The 21,324-nt window shown below is 40.4% G+C and overlaps 1 protein-coding gene across 6 annotated transcripts in view; it reads right to left on the bottom strand.

The window, feature by feature from the left end:
* hdac5 (histone deacetylase 5) overlaps positions 1 to 15,738 on the bottom strand; it is a 357,484-nt gene extending 341,746 nt beyond the window's left edge. For 5 of the 6 annotated variants that reach the window (XM_078529650.1, XM_078529647.1, XM_078529649.1 and 2 more), the window contains exon 1: positions 15,593 to 15,729. The gene's annotated coding sequence lies outside the window, so the exon portion shown is untranslated. Of the gene's footprint in view, positions 1 to 15,592 lie in introns of all 6 variants that reach the window. The other variant, XM_078529648.1, reaches the window with a different exon arrangement.
* Positions 15,739 to 21,324: the final 5,586 nt, after the last annotated feature.

The following is a 21,324-nucleotide window of genomic DNA, read 5'->3' as shown; positions in this document are numbered from 1 at the left end:
ATCCTATCAAACCCTTTCATGAAGGCCTCTCCCTAGTCACCCCTTAGGTCTCTCTTTTCTACAGAAAAGAGCTCTAGTTTGCTCAATCTTTCCTGACAGATATAACCTCTCAGTTCTGGTATCAAACTTGTAAATCTTTTCTTGCACCTTCTCCAATGCCTCTACATGATTTCTATAATAGTAAGGTGAGAATTTTTCACAATACTCCAAGTGTGGTCTAACCCCAATGTTCTACATGTTTAATAGTTTCTCTGTTTCTCAATTATTGCAACTTCAATATTACAATTAGACAACAAACCAATTCAGTAATCCACCTTCAAAATAAGTTTCAGACTGTCTTCCAATAAGAGTCACTTCCTTTGTACCCTTTATTTCAATAATTGCAATATCATTCTATATTCATGTACTATCCATAGTTCATTGTTTCCTTACTCCCTTATCTATTTCCATTCCACTACAGACTCACTCTGACGAAGATCACCGTAATAGTCAATGTTTCCATAACTCCCCCTCATTTTAAATTATTTACCTTCACTTCTTTGGGAGATGTTTTTAATTTCACTTATAACATGTCTAAACCTGAAAACAGATCTACTTCAAATATGTTCAAAAACAAGCCCATACTCCAAAGCAAATACTCCAAAATCTGTCTGATGAATTCTTCGCCTAAGTTAAGATTAAAAATACAGTTCCTAATTCCTACCCATCCTCTATTTCTCTTCACACACAATCGCCACTCCCATTCCTACCCTAAAGTGGATCCAAAATAAGAACTTTAAATAATCCATTGTAAATAGAAAGTGTTAATTTTATGTTAATGTTAAAGCTGATACAGTATTAAGGTGAATATCCTACATTACTAGGTTAAAGCTGGCGCTATTTTAAAGCACTAAATTTGAACTGTTTGGTGTTTCATACAAAGCAATGTTTCTATCATGCCTGTCATTGAGTAATAAGGTCACTTACAACACAGGCCATTCATCCCATCAAGCCGATGCCGGCTCTCCGTGGAGAGATCCAGTCAGTCCCATTCTCCCACTCGATCCCTGTAGCCCTGCAAGGTTGTTTCCTTCAAGTGCCCATCCAATTTCCTGTTGAAATTGTTGATTGTGTCTGCTTCCACCACGCTTGTAGGCAGCGAGTTTCAGGTTATTACCACTCACTGCATAAAATGGTGCTCCCCACAGTTCACTAGGGGAGAATTTTTCCCATATTGGGCGGGGAGTCTGGATGCGGGCACTGGCAGGCGCGGTCCCGATCGCCGCCGCTATTTTGCGCTGGCAGGCCAATTAAGGCCCACCCAGCGTGTTTGGCGACTCCCAGGGACAGCGGGAGTGGCCGGGCGCAGGCTGAATGGCAATCACCACCGGGTCCAAAGGCAACCCAACCGTCTGTTTAAAGGCCAAGCTGCAGCCGCACCAAAGCTGCTGTACATGGCCAGAAGTTGGGGGCAAGGCAAATCAGAAAGAGCCAAGCAGGAGGGTAGGGCAGGTGGCCAGTGTGCGGCCAGGTTTTCTAATGAATGCCTTGCTGCCCTCCTTGAGGAGGTGGCAGCACAGCGGGATGTGCTTGTCCCTGAGGATAGGAGGAGGAGGCCACCTCACTTGACAAAATGTGCGTGGGAGGGGGTTGTGGAGATTGTGAACTCCCACGACGTGGTGCGGCGCTCATGGACCCAGTGCCGCAAGTGCTTCAATGGCCTGCTGCGCACGGGAAGGGTGAGCAGCATGTTGGCATCATTCACTGCACCCATCATGCAACCTTCTCCCCCGCTGGTGGTCAACCCATGTCTGAGTGGCCTGAGTTAGTGACGACATGTGTCCTTAGCTGGGTGGCCCACCAGAGATTGCCTATGCGTTCAGCATGAGAGAGTTGAGATGAGATCGGTTCTGCACCCGCAGCATGTGGTGCAGTGACACCCACATGATTGTGGTGGGTTCAACTTGGAGGAGCTACACCCAGGCACACTTCACGGTCCTGTGGGACAGATGGGTGTGCTGCCCTCTGCGCTCCCCGTCACTGTGCCTCCTTGCAACGGCTGGTACAACTGTGTGCTCCCAACTGTGATAAAGGCAGCTTGTGGGCGTGGCAGTTTGGGGGGGGGGGGGGGGGCGTGATCAGGCATAGTAGTGCGAGTGCCAGCCACCAGGAGGGGAAGGATGCACTGCAGAGGCCAACTGGGCTTGGGGTGTTGGGGTGGGCTGGCTGCAAGGAGATTGATGGTACAAGTATCACTTATCATTTGCAGGAGACGAATTCTCATAACAGCGCCGAGTGACTGAGGACTGGCGGTGGGCCAGCCCAGATATTGATGATATGAGCAGGAGTTACTGGACCTGGAGAGGTGGCACAGGCCCAGCTCCACTGGAGCCGGAGAGGTTGGGGTTCCATGGGCAGGTATGTATGGCCAGCACTCACGTCACTAGTAGTCTCCCAACATCCATGCCCTTGCTGATTGTTCAGTGAGTGGCATTACCAACATGGCTTGCCTAGTGCGTGTGAAATGATGAGCCCTTGATGAGCCAGGGGACAGGCATGTACATTGACATTGCCTGCAGGCTAACTGGTCGAATTTCCTTACTCTTCCTTTCAGCATCATCGGCACACAGCTGGGAGCAGGAGCAGCAGCCCCCTCTGACACTTGAGGGGCATGAAGTTGCACCATTAGAGGCATCACACCATCTCTGCCAGGCAGGCACTAGCGGAGATACTGGCACCTTGGTGGGCATCATATCTTCGGCTAGTGTCCCGGGTCACAGCAGTGAGGGCACTTCACAGTCGCTGGAGCAGCTGGCAGAGACAGAGAGTGCCGATGGCGCCTGCAGTCGGAGGACTGAAGAGGCCCAGGCACATGCTCAGTCTGAGGCAGTTGATGAGCCTCTGGAGTCGTGGGCGATGCAGCCCAGTGCTGACATGCGGCCGGGTGTTCGGGAACATCTGGTGGAGACACAAGAGGCTCTGCTTGGCTTGGTGTCAGTGGTGGAGGAGTCTACTCAGACCGTGGTCGATGCATTGAGCATCATGGCTGAGCGCCAAGCTTCCTCCATAGAGAGATTGGCATCTCTCATGGACAGCCAGCTCCAGGGGCAGGATCAGGGGTTCCTGGGGTTGCACTCGGACCTGCGCGCCCTCACAGGGGCATTGACCTCATCTGGTCAGTGCCCCATGTGGGCGGTGGTTTGGCCACCAGGTATCCCACCTCGGTGCCCATCCATCTACGATGAGCAGGGAGAGCCAAGCGGACCTCACGTCGATGGAGCTGCCTGTCATCTCTGCTGGCGCCTCTCAGGGCGCTGTGGATGAGGGCAGCAGCTCCTCCGCCCCTCTGCCTGTGACCGAGGCACCCAATGAGGCTGAGACGACTGGGGAGATGTCAGCTGCGGAGCTGGCATCTCCCTCCCCCAGGCGGGTCCATCACAGGCTCGACAGGCCAGAGGACATCCGCCAAGGTTATCAGACATATTGAGGTAGGTGGTTCGCGCTCTGTATACCCTGGCAGCAGGTTAGTGGCATCTTCTGCAGTCCCTTGCGCCTTGGACTACCTCTTGGCCCTGCACCCATTGTGCCTGCGCCTGTCCTCCCAAAGATGGTTCCCCTGGAGGCTGAGTTTGCATTCATGGCCTCCTCCCCCTGCTAGCTCTCCCTTCCTCCTCAGATGAGGTACCTCCAGTGGAGAGATCACCTCCCATTCCCAGGGTCAGGGAGGCTTGCTGAAACCTATAGGCCCCAAAACAAATCCTCACTGAAAAGTGCTGACCTGAAGATAATGAGTGCAGACCAAGCAGCTGCTATGCTTTTGAGACTTCTCTGCCTCACACATGCAACTTTCAATAACTTCTGAGCACTAACTGTTAAGTGTCTGGATTCACAAAAACATTGATCCCTCTCTCCCGCCCGTGGATGAGGATCATTAAAGTTTTGGATAGCCGTAAGCCCGTTGCGCCCATGCGACAAGCCAAATATCGCACAGACGCCTTTAAATCTAGGACAATTGGAGCCATAACTACCTTAATTGGCCCGGTAATGACTGGCAGCCGCGCAATGGGCATCGTCACGCGCCCGTCCAGCGAAATATCGCAATGGTGCACAATGACATCAGGACGCGTGTATTTCACACGTCGGCGTGCAGGTCCCGCCCCCTGCACGCCAACGGAAAAATTTTGCCTCTACTTCTCTTGTCCAAAACCTTAAATCTGTGTCCCCTATTTTATTAAGCATAAAATGTATCTTCCAAATCATTAAAAGGATCACAAATAACATAATACAGGGTTTGAAATTTCTCAGTGAGCAACAGCTGATAATTTCCTTAAAAAGGTGGCAGGAAATGTATCCGATTAATATTTCTGTCACCTCACAAAGTATATTAAGTGTGCTCACAGCTGATGTCCACTTTGCCTGAGAATGTCAGTAAAAAAACGAATGAAGGCCCTAAGTAAAAATTAAGTAGTAGGTTCATTATAAATAAGAATAGCTTGGTGAGTGTTTTTGTGGCTTTCATCTAATTTCAGGTTCAAATTATGGTTGCATTCCACACAAGCAAATTCCCATATTGATCTGAAAAGCCCTTAGCTGAAGTCCATTCAACAATCCCAATACTTTTTTTTATTATTTCATGGGATGTGGGCATTGCTGGCAGGGCCAGGATTAGTTGCCCACCCCAAAGTGCCCTTGAAATGAGTGGCTTCATCGGCCATTTCAGAGGGCAGTTAAGAGTTAACCACATTGCTGTGGGTCTGCATAGGACGGACCAGATAAGGATGGCAGATTTCCTTTCCTAAAGAGCATTAGTGAACCAGATGGGTTTTTATGACAATCGATTATAGTTGCATGGCCACCATAACTGAGACTAGTTTTCAATTCCAGTTTATATTAATTGAATTTAAATTCCACCAGCTGCCATGTTGGGATTTAAACCCATGTCTGCAGAGCATTAGCCTCTGGCTTACTTGTACAGAGACTTTACCGCTATACCACCGTCTTCCTCCAATGATCCACCTATGCCAGAGAGCAAATTATTAAAAAAAACACTGTTCAACTGTTACTGCATCCCCTTTCCTGTCAAATGGCAAAACCCGAGCACTACTATACTTACAGGTAGTAAGAGGAAGGTTACAAATTCCAAGAATAGTATGAGAAAGATCCATAAAGATCAGAAGATTGGTAAATAGGTGACATCTGGGAGCATGTTTGAAACTGTAAAACAGTCTCAGGGTTCAACTGCACAAAGTAGTCAAACATCAACTTTGCAATTTAGCACACATTCATTTTCGTGAATGGACAGTTCCACCTGACAGGTATTGCCAAGGTTACCTTTAGAACATTGTATCGCTGCACATACAAGAGTCACCTCCAATGCGATGACATTTTGATCTAAAATCTGTAATCTGAGCTGACAAGTAATCAGAAATACCTAGTCAGCTGTATTCTATTTTATAGAACTAATTAAATATCATATATACTTGTATGTAAAATGAAAACTTTAGGTCATTCTTAATGTTGTATACAAATTTCCCACTGTCTTTACTTGTTCTTACTCTCCCCACTCCCCTTGTACTTTCTTGTTCTGGTCTCTGTTTCTTCTGGGGTAAAGTGACAGTAACTCAAACAGTCTGCATAGATATTAATTCCAATTTTCCATTCAATGTGAAGCCAACATAATTCTGTAGCAAATGGATTGATTTTAACACAGATTTCAAGAACTTTACACAATTATGAAACAGGAGATTTATTCTAATGCCATGGAACCACACAAGTGTCCCATGACAGCCTCAATTTCCTTTATCGTCCTTTCGATATCCAAACATATGCTACCAGATCCAAAAGGTTTTGTGATTCTTAAGTCCATTTAACTTAGCAAGTACTTCTGCTACATTGACCTGAAAATCCTGCAGCATATTAAATGTACAGAATATCTGCTACTTTATTGATTTTAAAATCATATAGGATATCAAATGTACCTCACAGAGTATTTATAGTAATTTAACAAGTAAGTTTAGGTGGTTTACAATTTTATCTTCACACTCTTTCTATGGAAGTAGTAAATGTCAGTTAACCAACATTTGAAACCCTCATTAGTCATGTTCAACGGTGCTGAAATTTACACTTCAGTGTTTTCAAGAGTCACAAGCTTGAATCAAATTCAAATACGTTCAATTAGTTGTTTGTTTGGAGTAATCCTGAAATGAAATTGATACACATTTTTAAAAATAATCCACAACTTCTGATCTAAAAATGAATTGGGAATAGTAGTCTCCTGTGTGAACTGCAACCAAAAGATAGTAAAGTTTGAGAATTCCTCATTAGTGGACATTCATGACAAGCCTGTTATACTGTCCTTTACACTAAAAGTTACTCTGCACACTATTTTAAAATAGGCTACTCAAATCGGTTTTGATATTGATTTATTGCAGAATGAGAAGGTAAATCAATAAGTTGCACAAATTACTGAGTGAAAGGAACTCTAGGACACAGACACTTTTCTTTCTGACACAACATCTACCCTATTGACTGGCCATATAAAACAACCTAAGTATGGGGTGATCCATGTTCTGTGGCAAAAAACAATTCAGACTTCTCAGAAGTCCAGTTACTATGCTCCCCTTCCAGCTCCAACTCTCCCACTGCCTCCTTTCCCCCTACTTTCAGCCTCTCCATGCTCTCGCTCTCATTTAACAACTTGCATTTATATAGTACCTGTAACATAGTAAAAACATCCCAAATGCTTCACATGAGCCACTAGCAAACAAAATTTGATACAAAACCACATAAAGACATATTGGCCCAGATTTTGGAGTCAGTGACAAACAAATACTGCCTACTATTCATTAGACTTACTCCCAGACTTTCTACAAGCTTTTGCACTGGAACTTGCTGTGATTAGTGAGCCATTTTAGTGCAGCACACTCTATAGAAAATTTGGGGCATGTGTGAACAGGACGAGCAACTTTGTATCTTCTTAACCAATCAGACTGAAGGATCATTACAGAGACTTGCAGAGCCTGAACCAGAAAGTATAGGATGGAATAGTTAATTTAATACAAAATAGTGTACAGAACGTAAAATAAAAAGTGTGAAAGAAAGATGGGATAAAGGGAAAGAGATAAAAGAGACAGAAACTTTTTCAAAATTATTTTAACTTAAAATCATCAACAATAATTAACATCGGAGAAAATAAGACTCGATGCTTGTTAAGGTTCATTTTCAGTGCCAGTGAAGTTGTTTGTTAGAAGTAATAAGACTCATCACAATGTTAAAAATTTACTTACACTGGACTGGCCAACCCTTGGCAAGCTTAGTGGGTATTTATCACCCAAGTACTGCAACACCATACACTTCCACATATTTGAATGCTGAAACTCTATGAAAGATATTTCTACAATGAAGCTTTTGCAGAAGAAGGGCAAGTCAGACAGCAACTTCCTGATTTCCAAGTTTAACTGCACATGTGTGATTGCCAGACATTGCTGTCTGGTTTACACTTTAATAGAGGTGAATGCCGATAACTTCACCGTAATTTTTACTCAAAATCTGAGCCATTAGGACAGGTGGCCAAAAACCTGATCAAAGAGGTAGGTTTTAAGAAGCATTTTAAAGGAGGCAAGAGAAGTTGACAGTAAGAGAGATTTGAGGGAATTTTGGAGCTTAGGCTGCTGAAGATATATATGGCTGCCAATGGTAGAGCAAAAAAAATCAGAGATGCACAAAAGGCCAAAATTAGAAGAGTGCAGAGATCTCAGGTGGTTGTAATGCTGCAGAAGGTTACAGGAATAGGGAGGAGCAAGGCCTTGAAGGGATTTGAAAATAAGGATAAGGATTTTAAAATCAGACCGGGAGCCAATGTAGGTCACTGAGCACACAGGGTGCTATTCTGAGACAGTCTAAAGGAGTAAAGGTACATCAATAGCTTAGCTGCCAGTAGGAATTTGGAAAAGAAAGATCCTGCCCAACAAACAGCCTTCACTTATTGAGAATCTAATCACAGAAAAAAGATGGGAAATTCCATGTATGGAAAAAAAAACATTCCATGTTATGTAACATATTTGAAGATTCAAATAGCTTGCAAATAAAGTAACACAATACCCCCAAATTATACTAAAATCCACAGCAATCATGTTAGATCACAGGACTGGGTGAGGAATTGGTGAAGAAAAGCAGGAAAGAGTATACTCATGAGAGTTATAACATAAAACTAAGTTTTGGACTCCTGTTGTTTCCAATCAGCTCCTGATGAGCTGAATATAGAAATGAACTGTCGTACTGTCAAATTTGCAGATAGTATTAAAATATGGAGAGCAGTAGTAGTAGAGGATGCAGTAAAGAAATTGTAAAACAATTTATATTGGTTATGCAATTGGGGAGACATGGCAAATTAAATTTAATACTGACAAACAGAATATGCAATGATCAAAAAATATGCATCACAACTATAAGAATGAAAATAAACTAGCACTGACAGACTTCGAGGGTGACCTAGGAGGAATAATCAACGCTTCACTTTCAACATCTAACATGTTAAAGCAACTAATAGGTTATAGCACTGAGATTTGTCAGCATAGTAGAATACGTGTCTTCTAAAATAAAAGCAAAATACTGCAGATGCTGGAAATCTGAAAAAAAAAACAGAAAATGCTGGAAAAACTCAGCAGGTCTGACAACATCTGTGGAGAGAAAAACAGACTTGACATTGCGAGTCCGTATGACCCTTCTTCAGAGCTACTAAGACTTTCTACGGTTATGCTGAGACTTAACAGTGCACTGGTCAAACAACATTTATAGCATAGAGCTCAATTCCAAGACCCAGAAAATGTACACATGCATTGGTAGGAGTACAAGAGAAAAGATATATTCCAAGTGTGAAAGGAATGAGCTACGAAAGATTAGAGAAGATCAAGCCTTACAGTCTAAAAAATAGACAATTAAGGATGTGGGCAGACCCATTGATTATACAATATTAAATAGCACAGGTAGGTAAATTCAAAATACTGCAAGATTAAAAAAATATAGATGAGGTAGACTATAATAATTCAGTTTTTGTCTGTCCGAACTGTTCTAATTGGTCAGTTTGAAGGCACATCTGTTGACGGGTTTATTTGGTGGGCAGTGCCTGGTGCATGTAGCGAGATGTGGGATCGTGGAGGACAAAAATAGCAGAAGGTAAGGGGGGGCCTAAAGTTACCCTGGCTAGTGAGATAGTTTCTGTGAGGGATGGGATGGGCTTGACAGGAGGGTTGGAAGGAGTTGAATGGGGGTGGCATGGGGGGAGTGGGCAAGATTAAAGAATTGATCAAGTGTGGAAAAATTGCAGGGTCAATTATTTGATGCAAATTATTTGAAAGCCATTCTTTGTGCTAAAAAAAATTCACTGGATTTGAATGGAAAACTTAATTCATCTGACAGCTTTTCTAAAAAAAAATCAGCATTAGTTCTAGACTAACAAAATGATAACAGTCTATACCCTCTAGAGTCCCTACGCGGTCTTATCACCATTGGGCATGCCACCATACAAATTTAGACACGAGGAAGAAGCAGTTATAATGTTGCTACGAAACTTAAATCTTAAACAGGGACTTTGTCATCGAACAAGATTGGTAGAAAGGAACTTGGTTTCTTGATAAATGCAGAAATTATATCAGGCAAATTTCAAGGAAATAGAGTAGCTATTCCTCAAATAGAGCCCATTAGGTATAAACCTGCCTTTTTAACTCAGAAGTTGTCAATTAGACTTTCATACTCTATGGCTATAAACAAATCACAAGCCCAGACTCTAGACAAAAGTTGTATGTATGTTCCTAGGGCTGTTATTACACACAGACTGCTTTATGTAGCTTTTTCCAGTGGGAAATTTTAATTCTCCCTTTGATATAAGAACTAGAAATCCTTATTTTAAAAAGTACTGCTGCAATAAGGATATCGTGCAACGTCTCAAATCCGGCTATCCAAAAACCATCGATGTCCAAAATCCAGGCATTTTTTAAAGCTGCCATGATTGAATTTTTATTATTATTAGATGAGTAAAGTAATTTACCGGCTTGTTGAGAACTCTCTTCCCCTGAGTTGAAAAGGCAGGTGCAGACCTGATGGGCTCTATTTGAGGAATATTCTATTTCTTTGAAATCTGCCTGTTATAATTTCTGCATTTATCAAGAAACCAACTTCCTTACTACCACTCTTGTTCGGTGATAAAGTCTCTGTTTAAGATTTAAGTTTCAAAACAACATTATAACACGCCAACTAGTTATTGGCTTTATGCACCTGTCTTTTCCTGTGGTCTGAGTCGCCCAAGCGATCCTTGACCCGACCCGGGCTGAACTGCCCAACCTGAACCATCTGACACAAAAGATGGCAAGATCCAAAATCCAGCGCAGACTCGGTCCCCAGTTGAGACACCGTTCCTGTACTAATTTGACCACAAATGTTTTATGGGTCTTTGCTAGTACAAATTAATCATGACTTTACCCTGACTTGTTCCAAACTGCTTTCATTTCTATAGGCATTTTTGAATGTTGAATGATGTGTTGATAAGTTTAAATGAAATCTGGTTGGAGAAGGCTCACAAAGCATGGACCAGATGGGACAATTGACCTGTTTCTACATCAAGAACAGAAAATGCTGGAAATGCTTAGCAAAGCAGGCAGCGTCTGTGGAGAGAGAAACAGAGTTTGGCCTGTTTCTGTGATGTACATTCTAGTAATTAAAATTTTAGCCTGACACATTGGATCTGTGCCAGCTCTTTGGTAAAGCTATTCAATTAACCCCACACCTATGTTCTTTCCCTACGAACGAATGATTTTTTTCCCCTACGGATATTTATCCAATTCTCTTCGGAATGTTACTATTGAATCTGCTTCCACCAGCCTTACAGGTAATGCATTCCAGATCACAATAACTCACTGTATAAAAAAGTTTCCGCGTCTCACTTCTAGCTCTTGTGACTTAAATACAAAGTCTATTCACCAATTTTGCTGCTGAATCTGAATGACAAAAGACCTGGTGGAGCTATGTTGCAGTGAGTTATTAACCATGGGAGCAACTTAGGACACAAGATGCACATTATACTGAGCTGAGTTCCCACCAATTTAGTGTGCAGTGAGCTAGCCCAGATGTTAGTGCAATATTCCAAAACAGAACCATAAAGTGCAAGAGCACATCAGCATAAAATGGAGGCATTTGCTCTGAAAGTAGAGCTAGAAGGTTGGACGATTAGTTTATTTCTGATTTTAACTCTCCAAAAGCTTTCAGTAGATGGTTGTTAAAAATTAATGACCAGTCGAGGGTGATGCCCAAGTAGATTAGGTGAGGAGTTGACCATTTCCTGCCCATTAGGGGAGATGGTGGTGTAGTGGTAATGTCACTGGATGAGCAATCCAGAGGCCAAGCTAATACTCTGGGAACATGGGTTCAAATCCCACCATGCCAGCTGGTGGAATTTAATTCAATAAATACATCTGGAATTGAAAAGCTAGTCTCAGAAATGGTGACCATGGAACCATTGTTTATTGTCATAAAAATCCATCTGGTTCACAAATGTCCTTTAGGGAAGGAAACCTGCCATCCTTACGTGGTCTGACCTACATGTGACTCCAGACCCAGAGCAATGTGGTTGACTCTTAACTTCCCTCTGAAATGGCCAAGCAAGCCACTTAGTTCAAGGGCAATTAAGGATGGACAACAAATGCTGGCCTTGCCAGTGACGCTCACATCCCATTAAAGAATAAAGGCTTTAAGTGAGTTCATGGGAGACATTGTGCAGGTAAAAATGAAAAGATAGTCTTTGTGGTGCTTGGTTGAAATTGCTAATTCAGGCAATACTCTCTTATGAGTTTCAAATCATTAGCGAGCATTATTTCCAGGGAGGAAAAGTCATGCATTTCACTATTATTAGTTGGTCTTTTTGAATATGCACATCATGCAAGGGCATTTCTAATCTATTAACACCTTCCCAGAGTCCAGCAAGTCTCTCGCTGATTATCAATGGCCCCTCTCCCTAGTTTCTCTTAGCACCACTGGCTAAATACCATTCATTTCTCAGGATTTTCTTTTTCGAGACATTGTTGCCTACAATTTCTATCTATTTTATATCATATTTACAAATTTGGGCTACATTATCTCTGTTTGAAATCACGTTGCTTCATGTCTTCCTTTCTAAATGTCTACATCCTCTAAGTAGTCATAATACTATCCCATGGCCATTCTTTATTGCATTTTATGGCTTTCATCTCTTCCATAAATGCACTGAAGCACTGAAAGAATTATTTTGACACCGTTATATTTGTCTCCACAACTATTGTTTTTGCCAGGTCTCTCTTTGCTTACCTGACCAACTACATTCAAAAAGTGGATTCTTTCCTGTTTTCCATGCAAAAGTTGTAGAAGCCACATTTCCTTGTTCTTTCACTTTTAATTTGTTTCTTATCCATTTAGAGTTGCATTTGTTCAATGAGGGTTTTTAGTTTTATGCATGTGTTTATATTTAAAGTGATCTATTTACCTTCTACAGAAATGCTGTTTAACAACTGCACTCACTAAAGCTGTTTAGATTGCTCCTTTTTTATAAATTTAGCCTGATTCCTGGCCTTTGATATTTCTGAATCCCAGATCATACTGAATCTGATCATTCTCTAGTTGCTGTCCTCATAAGAGTACCACTACTTGCCAGAATGCTTTTGCCATTTGCTGTATGTTGTCTGGGTCATTTACAAATATCAGGTCAAGATGAGCACTGCCTCTGTTGGCTTTCCTGATGCACTGTCATGAAGCAGCCATGCATTACATTTACCGACTATGACTCAAAAACATTTTAGTTTTGTGTTCTATATTTTGTTGATTGAGAATGCCCAGTACATTTTCTGCTCTTGCATATCTTTCCTAGCTCTTCCTAGAGTAAACTGTCCTCCTTGTTATGTTGACCCATGGTCTACAGCATACCCCTAGTATAGCTGGAGTTTTTTTTCCCCACATTGGAGGTCTAACTAGAGTTGTTCCATTTTCCCAGGATCAACTTTATATATGTCCCATATGGCCCAGAAATTAAGGTCTAAGCATGTCTTACATTCAGCATTTTAACTGTGGTCCCTCCCACCAGCACTACAATTTTGCTGAGTGATTCAGGATGAAACCCTGGGGGAAAAAATGGCACATCATTTCATAAACAGCACAGGAAACAGCACTTCAATATAAGGAAAGTAACTGTTTGCGCTTCTGAAGAATACTTCTTTAGAATATTTCTTTAGGTACAGGTCACCTGTATAAAGTGGTACACAAACTGCTTAGGTTTGGAAACAAATATTTTAAAGGGAGTTGTGGTTCATTTCTGCAATACATATATAAATAGCCAATTTTGAACAAACAATTCATTAACATAATACCTTGAGTTACCCTAACAGCAAAGTTTGAAAATTAGTGTTCCAAAATCTGTTCATAATTCTAATGAATACTCCCATGAAAATATCACCAAGCTATTTAACCAGAGCAAGACTAGCAATAAAGTACCCCGCTGTCCTATACTTTAGGTATACTAAACAAGTTTTCCTTTGAACTGAATATAAACAAAATCAGGCTGCTGTTGTGGCACAGGAACAGACTTATCAAGTCACAGGTATTTTACTGTGTATGTGACTCATACAATATGTTGTTACTGCTAAGCATATTTAAATACACTGACAGCTCTTTCACACACCTCAGTAGAAATCTCACAGATACACACTAATGAGGCAGATATGTCTCTAAAAATTCTTCTGTATGCATTAGTCATAGTACAAAATGTCAGTTTAAGTGTCTCTCCCTTATAATAAAAAGTATTTCCTTGTCAATGGTGTAGTTTCTCGTGGTCAGCAATGAAAAGCAAGTGAAAAGCTCATTAATGAATCAGAAGGCTTTGAATATTGTTACCTTTGATCTTATTTTCAATAATTAAGCTTCTCTATATTTATTTACCAATTGCTGTAAAATGTAATGGTTCCTCAAAGTTGGAGGTGTTCTTTAACAATAACTACACCACCTCTTATTAATACCACTAAGATCCCCGAGGTTTACCTAATTTTAACTGTTAGCAGCTTTCTATATTGAGTTTACAAGTTACGCAACACACATAAATACAATGCATTATTTTTCATCTTTAATATATAGAAAGATGTGTTCTGTTCTGGACAGATTTCCAACCATCCAAGGATTACTTGAATTATTTGTCTATTGTGTATTATTTCTCTATAAGCATAGTTAGAATAACAATAGACATAATAAATCATAAAAGATTAAACATATATACTGCATAAGTTCCATGCTGAGCCTGCATAATTCTGCAAACATCCTTTCTTCAATAACCTTTTCATCAACCTGAAATGTTAACGGTTTCACTCTCCACAGAAGTTGCCTGACCTGCTGAGTATTTCCAGCATATTCTGTTTTTATTTCAGATTTCCAGCATCCACAGTATTTTGTTTTTGATCTACCCTTTCACTGTCTAGCATGTAATAATGGCTTTTATCCTATTACAAAAACATACTATTGTCTTGGTTTCAAACCGAAAAGCAGAAAAATAATTTAGGTAGTGTGATATCCTACATTTGTTATAAAAATACACTATCCGTTCTGCTCATGTGTAATCGTGTCCACGCTACACATGATCCTATAATTGATCACACAATATGATCACAAAATGCACATTATTTTCCTGTACAAAACAAAGAAAACTTTATTTCACTTGAAATCACTTGGCAATCTGCTTTAAGCAAATTTGCCGCTCAATTTTATTCTCAGAATTTCCTCGTCCAGGTAGCATTTGTGTATTTGGGTATATACATTTAAAATGGGAACTATTATTTGGCAGTATGGTCCAAGATAATATATCTTAGGTTAAGACGTTGATTTATTTTATCCGAACATCTCAATAGGTTGCTGTACTGTAATACTTGCTGGCATCAAATATATCTCTAACCTATTGTACGGGGGAAACTAATGTATATCATCGTATTTTTACTGTGGCAGAATTTAACACCATAGATTAAACTATTATTCGAGCGAGCAGAGCATTGTGCAGTCTTTCATTGTAGCACATCAATAACCCAGGGGTGATTGGAACATTTCAATCCGTAATAAATTACTTGTTGCACAGTCGCTGCTTCACGTTTACAGCAGATAGTGTCAGGATGAACTATCGCTGTGACGAGCTCAACCCAAACTGCATGTAATAGTTGTCAAAAAAAATATTACTGCAGAGGGAGCAAAGAAAAAAAAGCCGTCCCTGCAATAAAAATCACTGTACAGGAAACTTTGCCTTTTTGTGATGTATCTGACTGTAATATCAAATTTATCCTCCAGTGCCACTTTCCAACAGCAATGCAAAACACTTTTGAAAATAGGTTTCAACCTCCCAGGACACACACACTCCAAACAAAATCTAAATAGCCCCTTTCAATTTATTGTGTAATTATTTTAGTGGCCTAGGCTGGGAAGCATCTTCCACTCGTATAAAACTCCTACCCTTTCAGCGCCATATTATGGAGGCATCTCCCCCCAATTGTACGTTGAGTTTTTTTTTAAAAAAAAAGAAAATAAAGAAAAGAACGTGGTCTTTATTCCCCGCCCGCTTTGGTACCTTGACTGTCGGTTGGGTGGGTGTCCGCTGTGCCAGTGCTGTGACGGTTGGCTGTTTGAACTCCCCCTCCCCCCGCTGCCCTCACTCGCTCGCTCGCTCGCTCCCTGTCAAACTCCACACTCCGCCATCTTCCATCGCCGCCGCACAACAACATCCCGCCACGTGACCCCCCGGGCCAGCCAACCGCGCGGCGCCCCAGCTCCAGCCTAAAAATAGCCTCTTCAGATCAGCGCAGTATGAATAATGCAAGAGCATGTGGCTCAGTGAAGAACAGCAGATGCACTGTATGAATGAGAGAGGAGAGAGAGAGAGAGAGAGCTGGGTAGAATGGATATGCAACACCCGTATTCTTAAAAAAAAAATTCATATTGAGAAAAATCCAAGATCTCTATGACTCTATTAAAAGTCCATATACGTTGATGTGCCCCATTTATGTGGAGGTCATTCCCAATAAAATTTGCAGTGTGGTTCATTCATTTTTTTTTTCCACCTTATTTTGGCACATTTTAAAAATAAACACAGCTCCGTTTGTTTAAATAGATTTGCAACCTGCCTCACTTATTTCTGGTCATAAATCTCGTTCCTTGCATTCCCCCATGTTGTCTGCGAGCCCTGCAAAATCCTGAATATAAAATCCTGAAATACAGTACAGCATTCCACCTCCAACCCACCCCCCTCCGCTAATTGTCATTCTGGCTGGTCCCCGATATCACTGAAACTGGGGGAGAACGCCCCTAAACCCCATTAGAAGTATTGTCATAATCTCCCAAAATAACAATGCATGAGACCGTCCCCGTGCCATCTGCAACATACTACCACCGTGTTTCTCTTAGCAGGATGGCACCAATTATTACCCTCTATAGGATTTTGGCTGTGTGCCTTTACACCTAGAATGTATCCTTTCAGTTTTCAAAAAACGAAATAACGCTACAATTTGAGCTCCACTCACCTCCCGTGGAAGAAACTGTCGCCGATTTGCTTAAGATGCTGCACGTTATTACTTATTATCTTATCAACTGGAATTTCATCAGGCAATCGACCATGCATCTGCCGATCGTCACTCCTGCATCTGCTTAGTCGGGAGAAGAGGTTCAAATTTTGGTTGAACATATAATTTAAAAAGATGAGAAGTGAACATTTGGCTCATTGAAAACGATTCCTCTTTTCATTAAGACTGCAGTATATAATCACACTTTAGTGTTCACGTGAAGTGGTTTCAGAACATCAATGCAAAATGGCAGTATCATTTGAGATTTTGGTCCTAATCTGTTAGGTTATTTCAAATACTTCTCACTTTTTAAGTAAATACGTTTTTCCCTGACATTGATTCTAAATAAAATTTGAATTGAGTTGAACTGAAATTTACTTTTCACAAAATTCTATTTATGGTCTCTGGTTCTACTCTGTTTACATTTAAGAATGATCTGGATTTACCTAATCTATATCATCTAACGTGAAGAGGTCTTAAAGTGCACTGGGTAGCATCCTTGCCTCTGAGCCGGAATGCTCTGGGTATGGGTCCCACCTCAGGACTTCATGGTCGAGGAAGGTGCATTCATAATGTGGCCAAAGGTTGATTATCATCCTGCAAATCCTTCCAAAGGCAAATGCAAGAGTGGGAGAGATTCCTGGTCAGCCATGTGATAGAAAGAAGTCTCTCTCTCCATAGCTCCAGATTACAACATGCATGTGAGAATGCATGTTGCTACAGCAACTTGGACTCCCTGAGTGATCTGTAACACACTACTAATATTTGAATGTTCCAATGGGTTACCACTTTATTTTGAGTCTACCAAACAATAATTTCTCTTAACATTTCCCTGTAGCTCATTCCATTACATTTAGGAACAGTCCTGATTTTTTTTGTGTGTGCCATTTACTATGTCATGCAAAGCTCAACAAAGTAGTTGAAATGTGGTTTGGCCAGTTCATTTTAGCCTTACACTCAGGCTTGCCTAAAGGGGGAATTTGGAAAATCTGGCCTGCAGCTCAAATTTAAAGGGATGTGCCCACTTAAAGAGAAGTAGTTGCACATGTTGGAGGAGGGGGTGGTTTAGCACTTATAAAGGTTTAAATTGGTATTAAATATTTGCCAACATGTGCCAGGGCTAAGATGAATAAAGAAATAGCAGTCAAAAAAATAACTGAAAGGAAACCTAATGTGGAGGCATAAAATGAATCAGCGGATGAGCAATCAAATGGCACTGCACCCGCTCTCTGCTTGATTGTTGGACAAGTGGACATGCAGTATAAGATGAGGAGGCTTGACCTTTTTGGCACCCAGAGGACAGCAGTGTGCTTTGCTTGAGGGGATGGCAACCATCCTGAACAGTGTATATGAGGACAACCTAGAATGCCCTGAAATCTTGGGAATGCCGCCAGTCAGAGAATCCTTTGTACTCAGTTGAGCTGTCTCCTCCTCTCTCGTTAAATGAAAGATTTGTTGCTCCTTGCAAACAAGCCTCCTTGATGCATTACAGGCAGCCAACTAATTGATTGGCACTTGTGATGCCAATCTTGAAAAGATCAGGTAGCATTAAAGTTTAATGTAATGTTAATGTGCACCAGCCTTCAAAAGATGGCATGTATATGTAGCAATCTGTTTTATGACTGGAGGCATGTAAAACTTCTCTGACGTACACAGGAATTGCAGCTGAAATCAAGATGAAAATAAGAAACTGTTGTTAAAAAAAAACTTGCATTGCAAAATATTCAGCTTGAAACAGCAACAAAGTCAATGCATCAATAAAAATGCCAATCGAATAATATGAACAAAAGAAATACAAAATTTCCAACCAAAAATTACAAACTGATTTCAAGTTTAATAAATTTACTCCTACAAGGCAGATTCTCAACAGATAGCTACACTTTCATATGGGCAATGCTAACTGGCAAGAAAGTAACAAGAAAAGCTACTAAATCTAGTGTGGAACATATTGACATAATTTTTGAAGCTGCATTGACATTTGCATTCATCAGCAGCAGAGCCTCAAAAAACCCAGTATTTTCTTGGCCAAAGACCTGTGTGCCCAATTTCAGAACCTGTGGAGTCTTGCAAAGACAATAATCTATTGCTCTGGTTATAAATTTAAGTATTCTGTTATTTTCTTTAACTGTCTGGACATTGAATGTGAAGTATCTCCTTTTGCTTCTAAGTCTCTTTAAAAATTCTCCAGGGGTAATTTGCTGATTGTGTAAAATGAACAATATTGGCCGTGTCTCATGCATCTCACTTGATTTTCCTTAAGTTAAGGAAAAGTGTACAATGGATAACCAATCCAATGCCACTTGTTTTACAGTATCACCAAAGTTAAAATTACTCCCGCCCCTCTGCTAATTCAATATTATTAATCCTATACTTACATTCATTTTCCAACCTGTGTTTTTACTTTCATTTTCCAATCTATGTGTACTGATAATACTTTATGTCAATATCAAGTTTGTCATATGGCTGCACAATTACATAACTGATTAATTTTCCTTGTTAAATACCTGTATTACGCCTGTGTCTATCATTCTCTACATTTTAAAGTCATCAGTAAATTTGGCCAGTTTCACTTGGTTTTGGTAACCAGGTAATTTATGTAAATTAGAAAAATAAAAGGCTGAGTGTAAACCTGACTTTGTTTTAAGAATCTACTATATGCTATTCCACATATGGAATGTACACAATACAGGTAATTCTGTATTTTTGATCTTTTGTGCTGTAAGCCTGTCCTTTTTGTGCTTGACAATGATATTGATGAAATTCAGTATCAGTATTCACTCCACTGTTGTGGAAAATATCAGCACCAGTATGACTTAATATGGAACCGTGATTATTCCTCTCCATTCATAACATAGAAATAAAGAAAATTGAAGAGAAAATGTATTTTATAATAACTAAAATAAACAGAATATTTATTTTTTTAAATCGTTCAAGAGGTAGGAATGTCAAAAGATATGTGGGTCAATGCTAAGTTCATTTCAAGGTGTGGAAGATTTACATTTTAAGAATCATGAAGCATTTGACCTGAGTGCACCATGAGTAGCGCAATTCTCTATTATATCTAATTACTATTTTTCTCAATAAAGGCATTTCTTCTTAAAAATGCATCCACTGCTTCTTGAGGGCTTACACTCCTGTCCATTGTTTCCAAGCTAACCTTGACTGCCCCTTTAATGCCCAAGTCCAGCCTATTGCAATATTCAGGCAAACCAGTAAACGAAGGAACAGCTCACCTGCCAAAATAAGGCTGCTTAAACATGCATTTAAAGGCGTTTTGTTGATTTTAGCTCTCCAATTGGAAAACTCAGGTACAAGTGAGCCATCAATGCTCCACATAGTTTTTGCAGGCATTGAAAGAGCTAATTAGTGACCATTAAAAGGCCAGTCAAAAAATTATCCTTGAAATTTTGAGCTTTTGTTTTTTCCTGGGCCCAGAAGAAAACTCTGACTTGCTGCTGACATATTTGAAGCCTCTCACTCCCTGCTGCCAGAGATTGCATCCCCTCCCCAGATCTGACCTGGTGACAGACCCAACTTTGGAGCCAACCAATATCCTGCCCTCCCACAATGGGTGAGCTGTAGCCAGGAGCCTACTTGGAGCCTGCAGCTTACTCCTTGCATTTAAATAAGGCCTGAACCCAAATTTGGTTTGGGCCAGACTGAATTGGAGAGCTTTGGGCAGAAATCAAATTTCTCAGCTAGAGATCATATAATCCCATATTCATTCATTTTAACACTTATCAATATAATACTAATAGATCTCCAGTAGCATTGCACACAGGAAGTCAAGACGAACTGTAGAGTTCAGCAGAAACAGATTTATAGGCCATTGAATGGATTTAACATATATACTCCTTATGTAATGTTGTACAATATGTTGGTTCTGAATAGTATTGCATTCACTATTTCTCACAAACAACAGTTTAATGACATTCAACAGTATATTGAGATATGTTACAAATTGTAAATTAAAACAAATTGACTTTTGTAAAGGCTTTAAAGTTTAATATCAAAAGTTATGCAATCATAGCCTCTGATTTCACTATTATAATTGTGGATTGCAATAATTTTCAAGCGAGCTACATACATAGGGTCCTGCCAAGCAAAGAGTAATAGTAACAATCATAATGTAAAGAACTAGATTGACATTGTCCTTCATGTCCCATAAAAATATGCCTCCTGCTGGACAAAGTATGCAGCTGTAATAGCTTCAAAAGCTGTGAAGAAGTCTCTGTTCAACTTGTTTTCCTGGCTGGAGGATGTTAGGCACTACAAGGTAGGAATATTAGAAGGAATAGAATTTGAAGAATTTGTTGAAATGCTGTGTCAGAATTGCCTTTGTTAATTAAATCAAACATTGAAACCTTGACAGCATCAATTTTATGGAAGGCTAACACTAACTGCTAATGGTTCTTTAATCAAGTAGACTAGGTACATCGTTTCTGTTTATAGTAAAAAGTCAAAATGTTGTCACTCTTTTAAATGTAACACAGCATCTGGAAGGAATTTCTTTCACAATGCACCTGAATAGTAAAGAAAAATCCTCTGAAGCAAAGTAACTGTTGAAAATCATGGGAAATGGCCTTCTTATTTCCAGGTCTTTCAAGACTAAAGTGATAACAGAAAATGAACGCAGCTTGTATTTGTATTTGCCCACAATTTTTCATTTGAGCCTTTAAACAACAAAAGCAAACTATTTCTTTCACAGACTTGTGAAGGTCATTCAATAACATCCAAATTATGT

Source organism: Cetorhinus maximus, chromosome 25 (genome assembly GCF_964194155.1).
Source record: "Cetorhinus maximus chromosome 25, sCetMax3.hap1.1, whole genome shotgun sequence".
Classification (NCBI taxonomy): Eukaryota; Metazoa; Chordata; class Chondrichthyes; order Lamniformes; family Cetorhinidae; genus Cetorhinus; species Cetorhinus maximus.
The sequence above is the reverse complement of the archived record's forward strand: the minus strand, read 5'-3'. Positions and strand labels throughout refer to the sequence as shown.